The sequence below is a fragment of the Vipera berus genome, assembly GCF_964194415.1.
Source record: "Vipera berus genome assembly, chromosome: 2".
Taxonomy (NCBI): Eukaryota; Metazoa; Chordata; class Lepidosauria; order Squamata; family Viperidae; genus Vipera; species Vipera berus.
Window position 1 is genome coordinate 129,006,180 of NC_138203.1, and position 12,810 is coordinate 129,018,989.

Below are 12,810 nucleotides of genomic sequence, written 5' to 3' on the forward strand. Positions count from 1 at the left end.
TAGGAAAGGTAAAAGCTCACCCAGGTCCTCCAGATTGCTTCTTAGTGCTAGGTAGTGCTTTTTGGCTTTTGGCAGGGAGTGGCTTAGTGATCGGCCATCTTTATGGCCGGTCTCTTCTTCGGGCCAAAGGAGATGATCCTGGATTCCAACAGAGGGCTGCCACCCTTCCGCGATCACAGGGAAGTCCTCCTCTCAGTAATCGCCCCCCCCGGGGTAATTTTTGACCGTTTTCAGGGTCCTCCATAAAAGAAAGAAACGGACGGCAGGAAGCAGACTGTTCCTGCATGTCCGGAAGCACCATGCGCGCAAACCGGAAGCCTTACATGGACATATTCTTGAAGTCACCGAAAGTCAACCATGTCTTCTAGGACAGTTGATATCCTCTTTTAAGTCTATGCAATAAGGTAAGGTACAATCAGCTTGTTTGGTTTGGGCTTATCGTATTTTTAGGCACGATAGCTTATGAGGCAGGGGTGTTTTATGAATCTAGGCAATTCTAATTTATGCAACAAAGTTTTATCAATACAGTTGTGACTTTGTGCAACCTGTATACTCAAGCACAATAACTGGGGGCTGTAACAATGCTTAGATCCAGATAAGAAAGCTAAGCTGTAAGAAGATTTGCTCAGTTTGGAGATACGTTATGTGTGAGAACCAGTTTGGTCTAGAAGTTATGGCATCAATCTAAAACTAGGAAATTGTGAGTTCTAGTCCTGCCTTAGGTGTGAAAACCAGCTGGGTGATTTTGAGCTAGTATCTCTCAGGCCAGCTCACCTCACGGGAAAATAGGAGGAGGACCTTGAGCTATTTATAAAAAAATAATAAAGGTGGGATAATAAATAAACAAACACATCCAGATTGTGTAGTTTATTGAACCTTTTATAATAGGAGCTGGTAATACTGATATGAGGCCATGGGCATGAAGGATGCCTAAATCCCCAGATCTCTCACAGATCATTATTGCTAATAATTAGTGGCATGGACTCCACTGTTTTAAGGCAGGAAACTCACCCTGTAAAGTAGGCTTTAGAGTATTTAGAGCAGTGTTCACCCAAATGGGCAACTGATTTCAATAGACCAGGGGTGTCAAACTTGCCATGTCACATGACATGTCCCAATGTATTGTGACATTTTTTCCCCCTTGCCGGAGTTGGGGTGGGTGCAGCTGCCCGTGGGCCGGCAGTTTTTGGCACCTGCAATAGACTATCAATTATTTAACTAATAATGCATTATTTAAATTAGTGTTTACTACATTCATATATTACATGTTTGAGGGTCAACGGTGAACTATCTGAAACTTCATGACGGGGTCAATGAGCTGAAGAGTTTGGGGAGCCCTGATTTAGAGCAGGGTTTTTCAACCTTTTCACCCATTGTACCACTTTTAGGATAAGGCAATATCCGAGTACCACCAGTCGCCCAGCAAGGTGTCAAAAACGTGACCCTCCCCCCAAAAGGGAAGTCCTCGACTTACAACAGTTCACTTAGTGACTGTTTGAAGGTACAACGGCACTGAAAAAAGTGACTTATGACCATTTTTCACACTTATGACCGTTGCAGCATCCCCAGGGTCTTGGGATTTACATTCGGATGCTTGGCAACTGATTCATATTTATGATGGTCACAGTGTCCCAGGGTCATGTGATCGCCTTTTGCAACCTTCTGACAAGCAAAGTTAGTGGGGAAACCAGATTCACTTTAGAGCAATAACCTGGAGCCCTCCAAACTTTTAAGAAGAAACACTAAAAATCATAATCTTATCTAAATGACACAGTTTGGCCTGCTTTTTATAAGCACTCCCACAAAAATTCATGAAGTCCACTGACTAACAAAAAGTTGTGCTTGTTAAAGATTGGTTTTAGCATGATGTGTAAAGCCAGAAATATATTACGCTTACTTAAAAAAACATCCTTATACATATATTATGGTGAGGTAGGCAAATTCTTCTGAGTTAGGGATTGAAGCATAACCTCCCAAATTGTTAACGGAACCCAATTTTAGTTTGATTTAGATATGCGGAGAGGAGAAGGTTATAGGTGAGAAAAGGAGTATTGTATCTCACAGAGGAAGACTTACACTGTACTTTAGCTTGCTCCAAATTCCCAAACCAAGCCCACATTTCTCCACAGAAAGTTTTGTGATGAATTTCAGTACTGCAATTTTGAGTGATGCCTTCATGCAATGTGTGAATTTGTTCTGTGCTTTTTTCCCCCTAAAGTTTGTCTGTGAGTACATCATTTTGTAGAGGTTTGAATTGATCCTGTGCTTAGATTTGTTTCCACTTTCTCAAACGTTTTTGTCCCTGCAAAAGAAGTCCTGTCGTTCACCTTTATTCTCAGGTTGCTTGACATATTATTGAAAATAAATCTTCATATTGAATGAGATAGAAAAATATATATACCAGAAATGTTTTCTTTGTGGTATAGATGATTCTGATTATAGTTACAGTTCTAACATTACGACGACTTGTATTCATTCATAAAATAGGCGGTAGGTCCAGACTTCACCCTTAGCCTTAGGATAGACCTATTGAACGTAGGGCTTAATTTAATCGTAATTGACTTCAAAGAGTTCTGATCTAAGCCATAGCCAAATATGCATCCATTCCATTGTAACTTTTCCTTTCTTCCCTATTGTGAATTAGCAATGTTTGCCGTTTCCAGTTACAGTTTTTCTGTTTTCTCAAATCGTTATTTGCACATGTGCCACATTTGAAATATCACTGTCAGAAAAATTAAACATCCTCAAGCAGATTGCCTTTGATATGACAGATTTTGCCGTTTTCCTTTTGAACAGGATATTTTCCGCCTTGCACACAAATGCTCTGCAGGGCAGTCTAAGGTTGAGTTGAGGGTGGGTGTCCTGCCAGCCTAAGAGAACGATGCAATCAGTTGATGGGATAAAGAATTAACAGGAGAGCCCTTGGATGGATTTCGAGCACCAGCCAAATTTGGGACTGAAAGTGACCAGACATACTGTACAAATCCCCTCCATCCATAGGCAAAATCCTTGAAAAGTACACTCTTTAAAACCTTATTGATTTCAACGGGGAAGCATTTTGCACAGGAGACACCATCATGCTTACCTCTATTTTATGCCCTCAAAAACATCCATATAACCCCTTTTTCATCTATGTGTTGGGAGTTGTGTGTCAATCACACGATACAATTTAGGGAAAGGTGCCTTCTCACTATTTCCAGCATGATGCTAGAGAAACAACCCAACGCATCACTCCCAAACATTGGCTTTTATTTCAGTCAAGAAGAATGCAAAATTGATGCACAGCTCTTCAGGATGAAACCCTTAAAAAGGTTTTATTTTCAAGCAACACTATGTAGAAGACACCTTAATCTTGAATATCCATGTAAAGGTGTCAACTGCCAGGGACTCTTCTGGGATTTATATCTGAAAATGAATTCACTATAAAGTGTATATGTACATCAGTGCTTCATCTGGTGTTCAGTTACGTTGCATAAGATATGACAACGAGAAAATTATAAGCATCATAAGAAAAGGAATTTCTCTTTGGGCGAGAGGGATTGAAAGAGAGTGATTCTACAAGGTCAGTGAAATCTAAGGCTAAAATTGTATGAGTATATTTTTTTTTCCTCCCTGCGAAATCTGTAAAATTTGAAATACTGAGGCAGTTACTCTTTTTAAATTTCTCTTGAGTAGGTCTGCAATTTCCTTTTTTTTTTTTGGAGGAGCATCTTTTTGGCCAGAAGAAATAAAATTGAATCGCTGTTTATTAGTAACATACCGGTATTTCATTGGCGGTCTTTTTAGTAATTAGTCGGGTTGGTAAGTTTGCAAAATTTTTGACCAGGAACTATCAGTGGAAAGAATTATACATTGCAGGTGAGAATGCCTTTATTACACATTGATTTCAGTGTTTGGAAAAGAAAATGAAGTATCACAGAGAGAGAGAGAGAGAGAGAGAGATTTTTCTATGGAATATTTTAATCTGAAAAGTCTTCAGATTAACCTAGAATCTCTGTTGGTCTCTACATGAAGTAATTCTGGTACTTTGGCAGGGTCTATTTGGGTTAGGAAATAAAAGAACAGAGGCAGACCATAGTGCTAGCTAAGTAGACCCTTCTATTCAATTGCTGCTTAGGTATATCAAATCTTCCTTTACATTTTTGTAAATTGTACCAAACGGAAAATGTATCTAATCTCTTTCCTTAGTTCACTGCTTCCCAACATGGTAAAAGTACCGTAGTTTTTCCTTGGGTAATGGCGCACAATCCCGTTTACCCAATCACAATTTTTAAATTGATTTGAAGTGTTTTACCTATATTGAGTAAAAAGGACTTTCTGATAAAACGGTTTTGGGTAATGGAAGAAAAAGTTGGGAAAGCATTGTTCTAGTTCATATTTTTAGAGAAAGAGAAAAATCAAAAAGCACCCTTGATTACTATCACAGGATAATGGTGGCAGTGTCTTTAGTCCCTGTTAAAGCATTTCTGCCCATCTTATAATCCACAAGACCATATGAGACAAACCACTGATTATACTTCTCAATTAAGGGAGTCTTCCCATTTTTGCAGCCGTATGGTAACCTGCCTACTTTGATGAGGCCACTGTATATGGTTGATGGGGTTGCATTTTGCATGGTGAGTTTAAAGCTGTGCAGGTTTCTCCTAAAAATTGTCTATAATTGAAAGCTACGGAAAGGCTCATCAACCTGATAATTGGAAATATAAATCCCTTAATTCATGGCCATTCAACATGCAACTGGGGTTGTTGCAGTTTAATATTTCTGGAAGGTGCTAGCCATGAGTAGCCAAGCCATCCGGCTTCTGCTTCTGCTATACTGTCGGAAGCACTAACAGCATGTGAATTCCTTTTCAGTGGCTATCATATGATTTTGTTATTTATTTAGAACTATTAATGTAGTGAATACTCTCAAGAGAACTTTGCTTTAAGGGGTGTGCAGTCCAAATAGAGGAAGCGATAGGTGAAGTAGGTAGGAGAATGAAAGTACTGAATACCACAGGTGGAAAGTAGGTGATGCTTTAAATTATATTTCTTGTGGTTTAGATACTAATGTACGTTCTGTACTTTAAGATGCAAGGTCTGCAGGGAGAAACAAAAATTTTAAGGAAAGATTTAAAGGAAGTAATGCAGTTAATTGCATAAGATTGTTTAAGGAGGTAATGTAAAATGCAGAGCTTTCAGAAAGCAGATCTTTTTAAAGCTACATAGAGGTGGTAAGAAGTAGAGTGTCTGGATAGAAGAACAGACTTAAAGGAGGTGGACAACACTGGCTGATCTTAAAAGTTAACTAGCGTTTGTCCTGATTAGTAACTGAATGTAAGGTAACATTAGTAACATTCCAGCTCTATGTAAGGTACTTAAGAAAGGAAGAAAGATATGTGCATGTACCTACACCCGCATCACAAACCAGAAAAAGGGAAAATAATTGGTCCATGTAATCTCTAGGAATTGAAGTCAACAGGAGGAAAAATTAGGGTTTTTTTTGGAAAAATGAAGAGTTTAAAATGAATGAGGGTATGCAGGGTTGGAAGGGAAGGAGGTATGAAATCCAAAGCAGACAAGCAGCTAAAATGGGCATTTCAGGAGAGCAGGAGTCATGTGGCCAGAGGGACAAAAGGTGGGTAATTCAGCAGCACCAACTGGATGAAAGTGAGACAGTGAAGGTGAAACACTGAACAAGAGAAGAAAGAAAGGAAAGAAAAAGAAAGGAAAGAGAAGAAAGCTAAAGGGAAAAATTGGGAATGAAGTAGTGTTTCATTGAAAGGAAAAGGAAGAATATATCTGTAGTGCTATAAACTGGGGGCACATCCTATTCCCCCCCCCCGTGAATTCCTAAAATCCTGAAGCTAAGTCCCAAGAGTTCCCTTCAACAGTTGGTTTCAGACTGTAATTTTAAATATGACAGAAGGAGGGAATAATTAAATGCAGAAGGGGTGATCATATTGAGTGTATTTGATCAATTTAATTTTAATCATATTTAAACTGAAACAAGTGCAAGTTTTGAGCTTGGTTCCACCTACTTGGCGAATGCAGCTGGCATGGTGCTCAAAGATCAAATGTGCATCCCTGGTGGAATAGAAGAAATATCAGGTAAGAGGCTGAACTGAAAGGCAAAGAGACAAAAGGAAAACTCCAACCTCATGCCTGATCAAAAAGGCAGAGAGTGACCTTGTGGATGATAAGAAGAATGAAGGCGGAAAGGGAGCGTTGTGAGGAAGCATCTTGGAAATATGGGGTGTGTGATGATGAAGAAGCACTGAAGCAAAGCACATACCGTACAATATTGGGGTTGTAAGATTGGGTGGAAGGTGAAATATCTTCTTTGATAGAGTCGTATGCCTTCCGCTGATACTGGGGACAGCTTTCTAGGGAAAACAATAAAGGAGAGTGAAGGTTCCCAATAAATTGAGGTCAAAAAGGGCAAGAGTGGATGACTGAAAAAGTAACTATAGTAGAAAGGTAGAAAGAAATAAACGATAGACCAAGGTTAATAGCAATTCTATGGTACTGTGTAGAACAGGGGTGTCAAACTCAATTTCATTGAGGGCCGCATCAGCATTGCGGTTGCCCTCAGGGGCTGGGTGGGTGTGGCCTACTGGGTGGGTGTGGCTAGAGTGCGTATGGCCTACTGGGTGGGTGTGGCCAGCTCTACATCGTTGGCATGAAGGGTGCCTATGGGACCCTGGGCAGGAGTGGGACAGATCTGAGGGTCTCTGGCAGAAGGAGGGTCTCTGGGCCAGGGCCAAGGCAGTGGGGGCCGTTCTCTCACTGTTTCCAGGATGGCTTCGCGGGCCGCATGAAACCACTTCGCGGGCCGGATCTGGCCCCCGGGCCTTGTGTTTGACATGTCTGGTGTAGAAGAAGGAGATATGGGATTGAGTGGTAGGAATGTTGATGCTTCTTTGTGCAGCCCTTTTGTCTTCTCCACTTGTAATTACTGCCTGACATTTATCATCTGTTAAAATAAATATACGTTGGCAGAAGTGAGTGGGTGTATTCCCTCAGTGCTTATATTTATATTTGCAATGCTGTTATTAAACACAAGTTAACAAGTTGGTCTTGGAAAAGAATGATCTTGCATAACCTTTAATTGAGTAGGAATCTAAGCCCAACAGCTTTAATATTGTCCACTCTACCATAACTTGATTCCTTTCAAGGGTCATCAGGTCTGATTGCTGCCTGAAGTTGGCCATTCAGCCTTTGATTAAAAGTCTCTTACTATAGGAGCATCCATCTTGTTATAAGACTAAGCTCAGGGATACATGGATGGAGAGAGATCCTTAACTATCTTACCAAGCAGTTGTGAGGTAAGTCTTGATAGGAAGGAATAATAGTACATTTGCCAAATAAGGTGGATTTGCAGCAACATTTTGGAGGGCCCAAAAATCCTGTGTTTCTTTCCATGCTCATTTGTACATTGACAGACAAGAATTGCATACTGTTGTAACGACTGACCTCTACTGGACAATGTATTCTCCTGCAAATGTGCAAAGGGTTACTGTACCATCATTTCTTGTCTCCAAGAAGCTTCTTCAGGGTTGACTGTATGATGGGGAGGGATGGAAGGATTATATTCCTTTGTAGTCAACTGAAGGATATAATCCTTCCATTTCCCCCCTCCCAATCCAGTCAGAACTGAAGAAGCTTCTTGGATGAGAAGGAAAACGTCTTCCTCAAGGGGAAAAAAAGATAGCTCTGTTGCCTTTTGAAAAAGCACCTTGGAGACAACCAGGAGCTGGATGACTGAGAATCTCCACAGACGTGAGCCATTTCTTCAGAATCATTGGAGTGAGGAATTATATCACAACATGTCATCCCTGCTGAAGCTAACTCAACCACGTCTCCAGAGGCTTTGCAGGCTCACCTTGGAATAGCCACTTCCACTCTCCATTTAACCACTAGTTGCTTTTCTTTATAACTGAGAATAAATATAGCTTAAAGCCGTGTTCATACCATTGTTTCATTGCATTACATTGGAAGGAGGCTTACACTGAATTTGAGCTGAATCAGATTGGTGATGCATAATTTCACATTGATGCTTCACTTCAAATACCGCCATAGATGAGTCAGTCACTTAGCAGCAGCTAGTATTCTTTTTGATTATTCCGTGAACTCAAGAGTAGGTGTAATCTTTTTCCTTTTCCTTTTATTTTATTTTTTTGTTCAGTGCTGACTCCTGGAAACTGCCTGCACCCTGCCAAGGTTTTCAGAAGTACCGTAATTTACCCTTGCCTGCTTCCTAGGGCTGAGAGAAAGCAACTGGTGCAAGATCACCCAGTTGGCTTTATATCTTAGGTGGGACTAGAACTCACAGTTCTCCCAGTTTCCAGCCTGATGCCTTAATTACTGCACCAAAGTGGTTCTCCCATCCCCCCCCCATCCATAAAGATTGTATACTAAACCTATAAGTGTCATGATGAATGTCAGTATTTGTCAGGGCTGCCTTTATAGATAATTCAGGCTGCAGTATTATGCATGTGGACTTGGGTGTAAGTCCTGTATGCCCTTGGAATTCCTATTCAGAAATGTCTTGAATACTGCAATATTGCAAGCACAGTATGATTGATGCTGCCATAAGCCATGTTTCCAATATTATTTTCCAAGCCAAGTATGAATGCATTTTAAAGAAAATGTACTAAAATGATGGGTACATAGATAAAAACAACATATTTAAAAGGCTTACATATACCAAATGAGTGCAGAATTTAAAAAAAGAATAATTCAAGAAAATTTGGTTAATACAATCACTGAAATTTCATACACCCTTTTGGTGAAATAACAGGCTGATGCACAGCCTGGGAAGAAGCAGACTTAAGGTTGGTTAAATGAAAAACTCTGAAATAAAACTTGACAGAGTTTCCTGTCTCTCACTGCGGCTATTCAATTACAATTAAGTAATATATTAGGTTACAATTAAGAATACAATTTAATTGGGAGATTAAACCATTCAAATGGTAAAAATGATACTGAGAGGAGTAATTAGTGGAGCAGGGATATTATAAAAAAACAAGTGAAAATTAGGGTAAATCTACTGTAATACAGAAGAGGTAAAAAATTTTGTTTTGATATTTTATTTTCAGTTTTATATACCACTTCTACGGAACTCTTAACACTGACCGTCTTTCATACCTCCTTTTTGCAACTAAGGTTAAAAGCATACAATGTTCATAATAACAACACAATATAGCACATAATGCAAAGCCAGTTTAGTGCCAGAGATGAGTATCAATAGTTCAATTAATCACTCAGATTACTAGAGGGAGCACAAGATTTCTACTTCTTCCATCTGCTTAAAAAAAAAGTCTTTGGTGACCTGTCATTCCAAGTTTAGATTTTTAAGCTATTTTGATTATTTACCTTTGATAAACTTCCCAGGCAGTGTCAGGAATTGAGCTTAATCTGGATGCAAGACCTGTACTTGACCTTTATACTTTTTTTAAATAAAATTGATTACGTGCCATGCCTTATCTCTCATGACAAAATGTTGTGGCTTTGTTCTGAGGCAAGTGGAAGAACGGATGTTTCCTTTTAAAAACTGGATTTCTGCAAGGTATGGACACAGAGAAAGGGAAGGGAATATGTCTGTCTGTCATCTATCTATCTATCTATCTATCTATCATCTATCTATCTATCTATCTATCTATCTATCTATCTATCTATCTATCTATCATCTATCTATCTATCATCTATATCATTCATTAGATTGCTATCTCAGCTTTCCATTAGGAGCTCAAGGTAATGTACATACTTTATTTTCTACTATTACTCCCTACCCAACTATCTTGTACCGTAGGTTGGTCTGAACTGAAAAATAATGGCCAAGTAATTCCATTCCTTTCTGCGGTGAAGAGCAGATTTGAGCCCAGATTTCTCCATGTAGAGATTAAGACTGATCTTAATGGAGATAAGCAGGAACTGTTACCTAAAAGCAACAAGGCACTAAAAATTACATTGATAACATTCAGGAGCAGTTCAGGAAGACCCCTCCTTAATTCACCGGAGGAGGAGGAAGAGGAGGAAGCACAGCTCAGTCAGGCCTGCAGAATTCTTTTTATTGTAGCCAATCTCAATAAAAAGTAGTTTTAGCCTTCCCGTGGAGCCGATTTCATGGTCTGGTCTACCTAATGGAGCTGAGTCCTTTGCCTCGGTCACAATGCCACGCTGATTGGCTTGCTTCCTAATTTGAAGGGAGAATGTTGGTTTGTTCCCAACTGGGTGTTCTCCAGATATCTTCAAGCCTTCCAAAACCCAGGCAGTAGGCCAATGACTATGCGGAAAGAGGAGAATTATGGGAGTAGAAGTTCAGCCCCATCTGGAAGGCACCAGGTTAGGGAACTGCACACCCCACCATCAGTGTCAATGCTCAGCCCATCAATTCCTGTTCTATAAATACTGGAGCTTCTTTAGAGACGATGGGCAGCCAGACTGATCACTCAGTGTTCCCCCCCCCCTTCCCTGAAAGACCCAGGTGTTCATGGGGAGGGGAAAAAAAAAAGAAAGAAATGTTCTAGTGAGCTGTTTCAAACTGGTTGTAATTGGTTCCAGACCCCAGCTGGCTGTTGCAGCATTGCATGGCTGGGGTGTTTAACCGCAAGGCTACAGAGCCTTGGCATGTCTCCTGCTCCAGGAACTCCATCAAAGCCGAGAGACCGTCCTGGCCCTTTGGATCCAAATTCATTCCAAATGTTCCAATTATCAAGGCCTCCCACCAGCATCTTTCGGCTTCTTGGCTCCAGGACAAAAATCCACAGATGAGGAGAAACAAACAGCCACGCCTTGCCCTGTCATCGTGCCAGGACAGAGGCTGAGGCCCTGCAAGCCAGTCTGGGAAGAGGCCTTTGGCCTGGCAGCATATGCTCCTCCTCCCAACAGCGCCCCCCCCTCCCCATTTCCATCACAGATTTTGTGGAAATGAATGCAAAAGTTCCCAGGCCAGGATGTGTGGGGAAGAATTCAGGGGGGGGGGGAGGGGCAGAACGCCAATATGTCTTTCTCCTTTCTTCCAGATCATGGCCACAGTGTGGGAAAACAGGAAGACCTCCACCCCTAGGATTTATTTATGTATCCATTTGTTTATAAAACCTATTTATATTATAGGGTTCTCTTTACATTTTCAATATATGGCCTGTGTGTGGATCTATGGGAGCTTACACTGCACAATGCAGGTAGTCCTCGACTTACAACAGTTCATTTAGTGACCGAAGTTACAATGACACTGAAAAAAAAGTGACTTATAACCATTTTTCACACTTAGGACGGTTGCAGCATCCCCACGGTCACATGATCAAAATTCGGATGCTTGGCAACTGACTCATATTTATGACGGTTGCAGTGTCCCGGGGTCATGTGATCCCCTTTTGCGACATTCCGACAAGCAAAGTCAGTGGAGGAAGCCAGATTCACTTAACCACCATGTAACTAACAACTGCAGTGATTCACTTAACAAGTGTGGCCAGGAAAGTCGTAAAATGGGGCAAAGCTCACTGAACAAATTTCTCACTTAGCAACATAAATTACGACCAATTGTGGTCGTACGTTGAGGACTACCTGGACAAGATCTGATGCGTCTCTACAATTAAACGGAGATGACCTGGGTATTCATGTATAATGTTGTGATTCAGGGCCAGCCTGTGGGTCCGGCAGCCAGGTCGGATGACTCGGATGACTCAGACGAGGGGGAGGAGGAGGGTGTTGAAGACGAACTTGCTGATGATGGCTTGGAGGCTTCGCAGAGCCCCCAGCCAGGGCCCTCTTCTCAGCTGCGCGAGCCCAACAGTGCGGATGATGATGACCCACAGCTGGCCCTGTTCAAGGACGCCCGACGCAGGAGGCAGTCAAGCAGGAACAAGCAGAGAAAGGCTGTGGGACTCCTCGGAAGGAGGCACAGGGAGGCCACGCCCTGAACTCTAATAAAGGGAGTGTTTGGGGAAGGGCTGGTTGCTGAAAGCAACCGCTCCGTTTGAGGATCACAGTTCCAGTGTTTTGTTTCTTGTTCTGTTGTTTGTGTAATAAATCTTGGCAGACGCCTTCCAGCTTCAGACGCTCTCCAGCCTCTGCCGTTTGTACAGGGGTTGCCTTTCTGCAAGGCCGGTAGCAGGCTGGTTCAGAACATATAACCCTGCCATGGTTCCCATCAATATTTCCTCGTCACAAAACCGGATCCATTCGCAAGGATAGGAGAAAGAGACACAGCATTCTAGAATTCCATGTAGCAACCATTTGGACAGAATGATCCAAGGAAAGCATGCGGCTATTGACTTTTTGGCTGCTCAAACATCCTATTTTCTAGCACTTCCTTCTCCCTTTGTCTTTTTTAAGAAGCTTTTTAAAATCTTCCAGGGCCTGCAAAGGGAGGCGAAAGTTAAGTCACCCAAGAATCAGCCCAGTTTTTTCCTATTTCACTGTGATGTCTGGAATATCTAGGGTCCTTGGTTCCATCCCCCCCGGCCCGCCCTTTTTTCTTAGTGAAGCATGCATTCCGTTATGAAAAAGGAGATGAAGTAATTGAGATAAAATAACAGGATAAGCATTGATAGGGCAGAAGACTTCCCCACATTAGTTTGGTTGTTTTACTGTCCAAGGGGAAAGGTACCATTTACACTTCTGAAGCTGGCCTGGTTTTTTTTCCTTTTTATTTCAGAAACAGGGTTTGCAGATCTGCAACTCCTCTCCACACCCTTTTGGAGTAAGCTCTTTTTTTGAAACTGAACTTTTGGGAAGCATCAGCTGGAGAACACTGCTGAATGGAGATGCGAATGGGAGGATCCTGTCACCTGGACCATTGGTGACCATAGGATGGAACTGAAATGC